Source organism: Nothobranchius furzeri, chromosome 13, assembly GCF_043380555.1.
Source record: "Nothobranchius furzeri strain GRZ-AD chromosome 13, NfurGRZ-RIMD1, whole genome shotgun sequence".
Taxonomy (NCBI): domain Eukaryota; kingdom Metazoa; phylum Chordata; class Actinopteri; order Cyprinodontiformes; family Nothobranchiidae; genus Nothobranchius; species Nothobranchius furzeri.
Window position 1 is genome coordinate 45,957,812 of NC_091753.1, and position 12,596 is coordinate 45,970,407.

The 12,596-nt window shown below is 39.3% G+C and overlaps 1 protein-coding gene across 3 annotated transcripts in view; it reads left to right on the forward strand.

Annotated features, from left to right (window-relative positions):
• Positions 1 to 12,596, forward strand: part of nectin1b (nectin cell adhesion molecule 1b) — a 282,024-nt gene that overhangs the window by 142,694 nt on the left and 126,734 nt on the right. The window lies entirely within an intron of this gene.

Consider the following 12,596-nt stretch of genomic DNA (forward strand, 5'->3'; position numbering starts at 1 on the left):
AAATGATGGGCAGATTAAACAGTTCATTTCGATGCTTCTCCCATACAACGGGTGTTTGGATCTAACTTCCGCGTTTATTGCTCGGACTGTATCGCAAGATCTTGAAAATCCCACGCATGCTTGTTTGCGCACCTCAGGTCTCCGCACCGGAGCGGAGCCGTTGTAGAGCGCATACCAGTAAAAATTGAGTTCGGAAGCGAGCGGCTGCGGAAGGCGGGGGCGGACCGCAGCGGAGCGGAGCGGGGGTAAGATGACGTGGGCATAGTTTTATCATTTGGATGTTTTGATTTACGATCGAATCAAAAAGGGACAGATTTACCAAGCACCAACAAAACCACACCTCCATCAGATCTGGAAGATTCTGATTGGATCAGAAAAGGAAATGTGTCATGTGACTTAACATTACGTGGATCAGTCTCTAGTGGGAACATTTAAAGTTATATTACTAATTATAACTACTGATATAAACATTTTCATTTGACAGATTGGTTCACATTTTATGATTTGACTAACACTTTGTTTGATTAGCTTTGTTAAAAAATAGTTCTTCTGATTTATTAAAAGAAAGAGTCCTTTGTCTTCATTCTTCTCTTGAGCTGGAAAGGAAACAGTTTAGAAGCAGATGCTTGAGACCTTGAGCAATATCTCATGCAGATTAGGTTTGTGTCAGAAACTTCTGGTTTTGCTTTGAGCAAAGCAAATCAGAGCAGGGCCTTTTAGGTCAGAAATGGACAATTCATCACGCCACAGCTGAATGTAAACAATAAAATATATGGGGTCTATAACTCTTCATTTCTGAAGCCGGTATAAACCGATACCAGTAAATGCAACGTCCCCCACCTTATAAAGATAACTGTATGGTTTTACACAATTAACATGGCATCTGCTATCGTGCATACAGTTAGTCCAGCTGTGCTAATAAAACAACGTCTAAAAAAATACCTCAAACATGTCATATAGGAGGAGACATAGCTCAAGAGCTTGGTGTAGAAAGTGTGCATGGTATGTAAAAGTTGTGTCATCAAAATCCAATACCGATCATTTTTGATATTACATTTTAATGTCAAAATTGGCCAGTAATATTAGTAATAAAAGCATGGATTAGATCTCTTCAGTTTCTTCTGAATAATCAAACTAAATCCACATTTTTCTTTTTTGGGAGATAATCCAACACAAACCTGCAGCTCCCTCTGGGAAAGATAATGCATCATCAGCTGAGTCAAATCTCACTGCATCACTGTGTCAGATAAAATACAAAAGTTCCTTTCCCTGCAGAAATCGCATGAACCTTCACCTGTTCAGTCACTGACCGGGTGGACTGACCAAAGAGCTCTTTGGTGCACCTCCAGAATGATTAATCAACCCTGTTACCAGAGGGGTCCAGTATCTGACAAATGGGACAAATGGGGTAAATTAAGAATGCAGCGTGTCCCCCACCCCACTCTCTCTCCCTGACGATTGACTCTCACAGCTTCATCAGTGTACATTAGAGTCAGTGCCAGTCTGCATTTAGACAAACCGTGCAAGAAGAGGCAGCCCATCAGCGTGTGCAGGCATGTCTGTCGTCACATGGAGCCAATGACCCTTTGTCAGAAACAATCCTTATCAGCCAAGGGGAGGCAGTCCTGTCCGGTGCACAGGGATCTGAGACCATCCTCAACACAACATGTGTGTGTGTGTGTGTGTGTGTGTGTGTATATATATATATTTTTTTTTTATTTATATTTATTTATATATATATATTTATTTATTTATTTATATATATAATACACTCTCATACTGACTTCAATTTGTTCCAATCACTGGAAACTAAGCAAATATGGCTGGTCAATTATATCGAGTTTTATCTATAGTTTTATTTTTTAGGTTATTGAACTGCATCATGTCAGACATTTATTCTTCTCTTAATCAGAGGGAAAGCTTCTAATTGTTTTATTTGTGCAACTCTGTAGTTTTAATTGTGTCTTAACGTAGAAATCCAGAGTTTTTTATTTATTTATTTGTTTTTTTGTGGGCACCATCTAAAGGTGGAAAAAGTGAATTATACCTTAAGCCCCTCTCCCTACTTCTGGGATTACAGCTGGAAGCAACACCACTTGTTCGTGATCACACACTTAGCCAGGCAACAGGGCAAAAACACCTTGTTTTACAACTATTATTCCCTTGTAATGGGCTCGACACTCCGGAGGCGACATCGCCTCTCCTCCATTCATTTTCAATGAGACATGCGCGACAAAGCGATAATCGCGGGTCTCTCTCCTACTAAGCGAAACGCGAAAAACGTGCGTGTGAAATTTTGCACTCGTGCACGTGCCGTGCACGGCACGACCCAGCGACACGATCCCAGAAAGTTGAAACATTTTCAACTTTTCATTGCTGTCGCTCGGACGAGGACCAATCAACGGAGGTTTCATTCACTGACCAATGAGCGGACAAGGTGCTCCGTACATCTCCGAGCAAACATGAAGGATAAGTTGATTATTATTATGTTTTATTAAGTAAAATCACAAGTAAGATTTCACATAACTCTAGCAGCACCTTGTGAAACATCATATCTACCACTTTATTAACTCTGAACCGCCTTAATTCCCTCCAACGTGACACAGTCAAACAAAACAACAGAAGTTTCGATTTCGCCATGGAACAGAACGCGTAGACGGCTTTGCCGCTGGTCGCTGCCGCGGATCGCCTCCCGTGTGTCAGGTAATAAAAGTGACGGCGACAAATTTCGCTGATCGCGGTCGTTTGTCGCCTCCCGTGTGTCGAGCCCATTAGGCTGTTTGTTTACACATACATATATTTTTGTAGATATTTTTGAAGACACTTGTTCAAAAGAAATGTTGCCAACTCTGCATCAGACTAGGTACAGCCTCAATCACGCACACACGCTCTGTGATTGACATCTGTACATAAGCAGATGTATTTTAGCATTATCTCTGTCCAGAATGTGGTAAGAATAGAAACTATTTGATAACAATTAAGTTCATGAGATTGACACAATATTTAATCTTTGTTAATTATCCAAAAGTTCAAACTTGACTGAGGAAAAACTCTAAAAAAGAAATAAATGCTATTTTAGACCCCCAAAAAGTTTAATTATATGAGACCTGTCTGTTCAGTCAAGTTTCTACTGTAAAGTCTGTCTATAAAACTCGAAGTAATGTGACTTTCTTTATCCGTTTGCTTAAATCTGATGGTTTTTTGTGAAAAAAGATGTACTTCTATCAAAAATCATAGCACAACTTTGCCATTTAAGATGCATTTTTTTTTAGTTTTTCCTAAATCTGTGGAAAAAGATCTGAACCTAAAATTGTGACAAAACCATGAAAAAGGAGAATAATGGATAACTGGGGTGCCTCAGTGGTTGTGCTTTGGCACCTTTAGGAAATGTTTTACAATAACTCAAAAAAAGTTTGACAAAGAGATTAAAGTGGAGGTAAAAGGAAGCAGTGGGATCCGATTAAACACCAGCAGAGACATGAGCAGGTAGCTGCTGCTGACTTAACCGCTCAATAATTCTGTGGCACCAGAAATAATCAAAAAACTTTTAACTGAGTCCAAAGTTCTACTTTTTACACCTTCTGACCTGTGAGCTGGTTGAACCATGTCGCTCTCCTATAAACTCTGGTGTTTGAAAGTTTAACGAAGCTCTTAATTAGCTACAAATGCATATGCAGAACAGCCCATTGATCGGATTACAGTGCAGCTTCTCTGAAATGCTGATTCATGCAAAATAAATAAATAAATAAACAGCTCTCTAACTGATTCTAACACCACCTCTTGTGACTATTTCTACTTAAATCTCATGCGTCACAACTGGTTAGCTCCTTCAGTAGGATTTGCTTTCACCAGCGGCAATTTTCAATCCTCAAACATAGAGTTAGCCACTGAGTCAACAACATGGAGGCAGGTATTGCCTTTTTTTGTAAAAACATAAATATAATAATAATAATAATAATGCATTGAATTTATGTAGCACTTTTTAGACACCCAAAGACGCGTTCACACACTCTCACATTCACACACTGCTAGTGATCGTAAGCTACGTGTAGCCACAGCCGCCCTGGGGAGGTCTGACAGAGGCGAGGCTGCCATTTGCCGCCGTCGGCCCCTCTGACCACCACTAACACAGGCAAGTTGGGTGAAGTGTCTTGCCCAAGGACACAACAGCAGGATCCCCCTGGCGGGAGCTGGAATCAAGCCCATGACCCTCCGATCTACCACCTGAGCTACTGCTGCCCCAAATATAATCTTATTTTAAAAAAGAAAACGTGAATTGAATCTGAGGCTGAAAGAAGTTGAATTAAAGAATTTTGATGTAAATGCCCAGAAGTGTGAGGGGATAATATTGAATAATGAATATCAATAGTACAAAAAGCTCTAAAAATGAAGCTATTCCTATTTTAATTACACAAACGATTCAGACTGCTGATTTATTTAGTGTGCAATTCAAAATTTTTAAACTCCAAATATGTTTAAAAGTCAACATTTTTCCACAGATAGTCCTTCAACAAGCATAAGCGCCTGGCTTATCCCACGCAAATGCTGCACTTATCAGCCAGTAAACAGCCCCACACTCAGGGGCTGGAAGATGGAGGAGAGCTGGTGAAATCAGTCACCTGACTCAGCCAAATTCTGCAGTTTACGCTCTTATCAGGCATCACTTTAATTTCTGGTTTATCCTCACTGGAGTTATTGGGCGGCACAGACTCACTGGAAAGCCACAAACTTACTGATTAGTTTTGCTTGTTTGTATTTATGATTGGACTTGGCATTAGTGTACCTTTAAGACTTAAATAAATCACACAGTATCACTTCCAGTATCACATGGGTTTATGTTCATGATTTCACCAAATTAACTTCAGTACCAAAGGATGTCATTGTTAAATTTTGGCAAGAAATGGGGTAGGCATTGTTGTTTTGTTAGGATCAAACATAAATGTAAATGGCCTGTATTTGATATAGTGCCTTCTAGAGTCCTGGAACCAGAGTGAATCAGTCATTCACCCATTCACACACACATTCACACGCTGGTGAGGATGATCTACGACGTAGCCACAGCTGCCCTGGGGCGCACCGACAGAGGTGAGGCTGCTGAGCACTGGTGCCACCGGTTCCCCCGACCACCACCAGCAGGCAAGGGGGGTTAAGTGTCTTGCCCAAGGACACAACAGCAGCGGCAGACTGAGTGGGGCTCGAACCTGCAACATTCCGATTACGGGGCAAGCTCTTAACTCCTGTGCCCCGTTGCCCTAATAAAACATATTGGGTTTTGGTGTAACACAACATATTGTAACATGCATGGATGATGTGGAGAAACACAAATTTCATGTATTTCTTCATACAAATTGGTCCAATTAAAAATCTGATTGGGTTAAGAAAACATCTACATGGTTGAGATTGTGACACGTACCATGGAGGGACTTAAGATTCATATAAAGGCTAAATGTATTAAAATAGAAACACAATTTAAAACCCAATGCTGTTTCATGGACATTACTTCTTAGAATTACATAGATTTTCTTTTTTTATTGATTGTCATACCATTTATTACAAACCCGTTTATTTATATAGCATTGCCACACAACCAAAGTCATATCAGGGTGCAATACAAATTTCCCGACTCAATCTAAATCTAATTACATGCATTTTCATTCAGTCCATTGAATAAATGTTTGCGGTGAAGCTGATGCTTATAACAGCAAGTATGTCAATGTCATGTTTGGAAGTACAGAAGCTCTTGCCAATTGATTTCTTGTCACCAAATGATGATTGGCTAATGACCCACTTCAGATTTTCTAGAACATGTTTTTAGACATGTAGGAAGCAACTCCACTGCAACTATGAATCTGAATGTTTGTGCGTTTTTTTTTTTCATTCTAGCCCCTGTAAGTTAGTTTTTATTGTTATTTTCTTACCTCACTACTCTCCTTTCATATGTTATTATTATTTTTTGTATTTTCTATGATTTTTCAATAAAAATAGTTAAAGACAATTATTTTTCAACTTCACTCCCGAGGTTAATTGCCTCTTCTTTTTAACTGATGTGTAATGTTTACCTTTTAAATGCAAATGTTTGGTTTGTAATATATTTTGATGACTGGAGAAGAAGCTGCACGCAACTTTCCACACTGACATTTATATGGCACCTAAAGGTTCCATGCAATTTTAAATGTTTAACAGCGAAGGTAGGTGCAATATTTGATAAAATATTACTGTTGGCACTATTGAGATGTCATTTATTTTAAATACGAGTTATTTTTGTCAGCCTGAATTTATACCAAAAATGAAAACGGTCTTTTTCAGTGAAACTCTGCCCACACCTGCTCTGACAAACACGCACCTACAAGGTGAGTCAGTTGTTGTAATGGCTATGGTAGTTGAGTGGTTAAGGCATAAGTTTGAGCACTCTAACCACTGGACTTCCAAATCTGTCATGGGACACTAGTCACCTAATTCACTTATCTCATGCGGGCCAGGGGAGGCAGGTTTCAGACCAGAGACTACCTTCTGGGAGAGGAGCAGGGCCTGATGACCGCATCACGCCAGTGCTAGCTTCTCTGCACTGGCTCCCAGTGTTTTATCTGGTAAGATATGTGTTCAGGGTGCTGTAGGGTAGTGCTCCCGCTTATCTTGCTGAACTGTTGCAGCAGCGTGTCCCCACTTGGGCCCTTTGCTCTGCTGAGCAGGAGTTGCTGGAAGTCCCCCGCTCTAAACTCATCAAGGAGGGACTGGGCCTTCTCAGTAATGGTCCCTACACTATGGAATGAGCTCCCTCTGGAAGTGAAGCAAGCTCCTTCTCTACAGGAGTTTAAGTCTCGCCTGAAAACTCACTTGTATCTACTAGCTTCCTCCAACATCGTTGACCCTGGCTTTTGTATTTTTACTTTTTGTACTGTATGCTTTTTAATTACTTTTACTTGTACTTTTCTACTTATATTTTAGCAATTTTACTTTCTTTTATTTACCGTGTTGTTTTATCCTTGTTTTTATGTGCTGTTCAGCTCCTTGGGCCTCCGATAAGGTGGTGGGGGGTGCATTATAAATAAATCTGGTTGACTGATTGATGACAAGGTTGACACTTACAGAATTTTCAAAGTAAAACTCAGCATTTGCAGCTGAAACAGGAAAATGCATGAATGCAGCCAAAAATTGGTTTGTTTGTTTTTTAATGAGGAAATAACAATATGACATGATTAAAAAAAACTCCAGAAAGTGGATTTTCCATGATATGACCCCTTTAACAGTAAAAATTAGACACATTTTTCACAAAGTATCATGCAAAGGCACACATTTTCATAGTCAATGAATTTAGACATGCATTGTATTTAGTAAGGATTAGAAATCACAGCCCAGATTTAAATAGATCGTTTTGTATTGTGTTGTAATTTCTGGCTTGTGGAGTGAAAGTGCTGCCCATCTGTAACAAACACTAACAGTACACAAGTAAAATGAAAGCTCTAGATTCAATCTTGTGCTGGATGTCATGAAAAAAAGTGTGATTAGATTTTATCTGTAGAAATTCTGAATCTTAATGTGCTTCAACCCCTCTCTCTTTATTCTGCTCTCCCACCTATTCCACCTTCCTCAGGATCCATTTCCCTCTTTCCTTTTCACTCTCTCTTTCTTTCTTAACTTTTTTTAAAATCACAATTGTCTATTTTTGCTCATTTGAAATATATTTTTAAACATTTTCTAAATGCTTTTATATATTTTTACATTTTTTGTGAAGCACCTCGTGACTTTTATCTTGAGAGGCGATATTTTCTTCCTCCTCTTCATTCCATGAGACTTTTTTTTTTTGCTTCAGGTCCAGTTTTAGTTTATGTTCTTCTTTTATTTTATTATTAAACCAAACCAATGCCTAAGTAAGAAGAACAACAACACATCTGCTTCATCTGGACACTCTCTTTCCCCCTTTATAAGCGTTCTTTCTTTGTTTAGGATTGTTAGTGCAAAAAGCAGCTACTTTTTCTGCCTCTGTTTTCTTTGAAGGCATCCTCCTCACCATCAATAATCTCTTCCAGCAACAGAAGCTTGTATGAGAAAACACAAAAAGCCAATTACAGCTTTTACAGACCCCATGAGGAAACTGTGTTGCCTCTAGCATTGCATGCACAGCCCTCTGTTGAGCGGCTTCTGTGAGGATACAGTTGTGTGGCCAAACCATTTAATAACCATCAGTGCCACAGTTTTAGAAACCAGCTCGGCTTAGGAAGAACACATTTTCCAAAATACAAACAGTTCCAAGACAGATGCTTGATTTTTCTGGTTAATGTGTTGTTTTCTTTTTTTTTTTTTTGATTAAAATTGCTGTTGAAAGTTCGAAATGTTCCAGCCTAATTTAATGCTCAATGATGACACGTTTCTTTACGTCTCTTGTTGAAGGTTAAAAAGACGCACATTGATAATCACTTGAGCCTTTTTCTGTAGAAAATTGCCATCTTGTTTTGCTGAGAAGCTGGCAAAAAACGCAGCCTTGAAAAGCATCTATAATTAACTTTTCTTTCTGTCAGACTTCATTTATGAATCTCAATGTGTATGTTGAGTGTTTTGGAGTTTTATTTGATGTTTTCTCTGTACTCAGATGTAAATTTACTTTTACATTTCGCTAAATTTCGCTTTGGAGTTTGAGGGTTAGGCTGGATCCTTTAAAGGAGTGGTTCACCGAAAACCCATTTTTAAAATGATTATTCCTGATTATAATCAGTCACTGAGTTTGTTATCTTCTGACAGAAAATAGATAGCGAAACTCTAGGATTTGAAAAGCCCGACAGATCTACGTCACACTGTCACTTGACGTTCATGGACTCAACCATCTTGACTCATGACGGGGGAGGCTGTTGTTGGAATAGCATCCAGGAAACAGAGAACGTCTCAGCTAGCAGAAGCTAAAAATTAGCATTAGCAACTTCACCACATAGCAGAACTCCTCCTGGCTTGTGTGTTTTGCAGAGATAAAACATCCACGTTGCACGTCAGTGGTAGTCACATTGCTGTCATCTAGTCAAGGTGAGATCTCCAAATATCAGGAAATAAGACTCCAAAACCTGCCGTCTGAAACTCGGCTGTATTATGGGTCACTACTATTTCCTAGAAATGGCACACCGGTGTATTGTATTGATTAAACAAGTGTCCCGCACATACTAACTAATTTAAAACGTTTGTTCTTTTCATTAAACACTTCCTCCAGTTCCATTTCCCCACCAGTTCTAATGTTGACATCTGCGACACCAACATAAATAACACCAAGCAGCCTCTGATGAAAGCTCAGGAACTTTCCATGCACTTTCTCACACAGCCACCCTGACGTCTTTCTGAAAGCAGAACAAAAGATAAGAATGAGTCACTAAAACGTGCGCCGGTATTGACTGAAGGACTTCCTGGCTTAAAGTATCAATGGGAAATACGAGACCGCGGTGTTGATTTAACTGGTTTTCCTTCTTCTAATGAATAGCCGTGTGGTGTAAAAGCTTCCTCTTTGAAGAGAAGGCATTCACCAGCAGTCTGGCTGATTGCTTCACAAGTGTCTTTGCCCAGTTGTTCTTTTAACAACATGCACAAGAATGATGACCTCCACTTTAAAGTGTGAACGAGAAATCGCTAGGGTGAAGTCTTACAGGAGGATCAGGTTTCTTTCCTCTGGAGCCAACTGTGTCAAATGTCGTTTATCCGACTTATTTTGACCTTTTTTTTAAATAATAAAGAAAACTTTTGATGGAATAATTGTTCAGTCAGTAACATAAGTGGAAGGGGGTAAAATTCTTGCATGCTATTTTTTCTAATTATTAATCTTAATTATTACACACTGATACAAATGTTGTTATATCTAAACTGAAAGAATCTAACTCATCCTTCATTTGTCTAACACAAGCATGGACATTGTTCCTGCAGAACTGACACGTATGGCTTTCCAATAGCAGAACAATTCCTTCACTGTTTACACCAGATTTGTTGAAACAGAACTCATATTCATGCTCACTGGCAAAAAAGGGGGTGGTGGGTGTAGGGTTCATGCTGCAACACCCTGCAATGACAGAAAAAAATATTTGTGTTCGATAAACATTTATCCTCACGTGCACAAAATCGCTGCGGTACACAAGAGTGCATCAGCTAAACACATCTTTCATAGGCAGTGATACTCAGTAAGTACAGCCTTCAGGGCACAAGCAAACACGGTGGTTTGACTTGCAGGAAACTTGGTTCAGAGGAATTCTTTGTTGCTTAATAGACTCACAGCTTGTTTGATTGATGCTTCTTTACAATACCTGAGGGGATGTTTGTGGTCCTGAGTTGGATAAACTTTGGAATCTGATTAAATGCTGCACTGATGCAGAACTTGGAGGATAGCATTGATATTTTAGATTTTTATTTTTTTTTTATCAGCAACAGGTTAAGAAACAATTGCAGGTTTTGTGGTGTTAGCTCAGAAAATCTGTGAGTGCAATGTTTTCATTCTGCCTCTGTTTGGCATTGTAGACTACTGACCTGTGTACCGTTCTTAATTTGTGTCTTTGTGGGTGCTTGATTTTGCTTCGACTTTTTCTGGCATAATCGCCTACCTTGTCAGGACCAATAGTCCCTATGGAGCCAAAGCCTGATTCTAATATGGTCTTATGTTATATTTGAGTTCAGGGTTGGGTTAGGCCAAGAGTGTGAGCTGAGTTTAGGTTACGCTTGAATATAGGCATATTTATTATTGTTTAGAGAGCATACACATTATTTCAATAATTATTAAGTGTTAGCCTGGCAAGCCGTCCAATATATGTCAATATGTAGTCGGGCCATGACCCAAAGACAGAGCTCAGTCGTGAGGCAGAATCTATGGTTGTCTTTCAGACTGTCCCTGCACGCAATTGGACAGCACAGGAACCAATCAGAGCAACAAACAACGTGACATCATCACTGCAGAAATCAGCCAACAAGCATTCCACCATACACCATCAAAGAAGAAGCAGCATTTTCAAAATAAAGGACTTATGTATCTCTATCAGCTCGTGTCTCAAAGAAAAGCTCAAGTCTAAATCCTCCCAAGTTGATGCCAAAGCCGTTTTAAACCAGCGTCAGTCCTGAGCTGATGCCAACTTGGTAATTTTTCTCTGAAGCAGCTCTTGTGCTAAGCTCTTTTAGTGTCTCTACAAATATAGAGCGCTGTTGCTCGTTGGTCCAATGGTAGACCTTATGAGGCTGTAACGTAGTGTGGCTAGACTGACCTGCTAGACCTGCTGCCAGGTTTTTACACCAGAGGATTCCCAACGTTGGGCTGCTGTGGAGTGGATAATGCTAATGGCTTTGTCCGACCCGAGTGTTTCCCCATTTATTTTCTTTTGGTGACTAATGCAGGAAATTGGCGTAGAAGACCATTTTCATGTTGAGCAGGAATTTCAAACTAAAAGAGAACAATCGTATTTTGAAAAGAACAAATATTACACGCCTTCTCAGTGAACCTGCACTGATAAGTATGAGTCTTAAACAATGTAGAGAGAAGTAATAAAGAGAAATATGAACTTGTATGTTTGTAATTATTTACATCCACGTTTTTCAGTAATGTGACAGAATTACTGCACTGGATACAGAATACTTCTGGAGAGAATTAAGAATAAAGAAGATAAATAATGACTTTAAACTGTTTGATTTTAATTGACTAATTAAAACTTTGATATTCATTTCTAACCGAGCAGTTTTTTTTACTGAAGTCTCGGGACGCATTCATTAAAATAAAAACCACGCTGCTCTCTCCAGTATCAGTAAAATGAACAAACAAATAAATAAATCAGAAAGCTAAAGTGGTTGCACGTGAGCAAAGCTGCAGGAAGAGTCTGAAATACCAACAGGACTAGGAAAAGCTCCACTGGAGATACAAACAAAAGAGAAATGAAATGGAATCACCTTTTGAGACAAACATCCTCAACAGTGAAGTTGATTCTTTTAACTTGACTTCCAGCGTGGCGTCCACTTGGAAAAGTGAAGCCACTTAGGGAGAAAACTTGTTTATTTGAGCTTGAACATTTTCAGAAAAAAGTAAACAAAGTCAAAGATTTGGATTAGTGGGCGAGGTTTACGGACTCAGTGTGACCAAAGCACCAAAATCATAGAAGATTCATATGAAATAGTTATATTTAGAAAATGTAAGAGAGCTTTAAAGCCAAATACAGTAAAACGCTGCAATTTACTTTTGCTGCTGCCGTTTTCTTGAAATGTGTTCTTAGATGTTGTTATTTGTGTGACTGACAGAGACGTGTATCAAAGTAGATGAGCCCATTTGAACACTGACAGCTCCAATAATGTTTTAGGGGGACATTATTGTCGAGTTGCTCGATGCAATTTCGTGTGCCTCTTAATTAAATGCCTGTTCATCAGGTGTTGTTTTATTTTCACAAGGCTCATGTGCCGCCGTGTGTTTCTCCTCTTCCCGTCGTTTTCATCCGTCTCCTATTTTCAGGTCTGAATGGATCAGCTTCTGCTAGCTTTTTTTGTTCATTTTGACACCCGACAAAACTCATCGCCTCTGAGGGAATTGGAGTTGAGGGTCTTGTTTTGTTCTGGCAGCTCTTTCAGAAATGGCCATCAATCAGGTGATGGATTGTGTTAGAAAG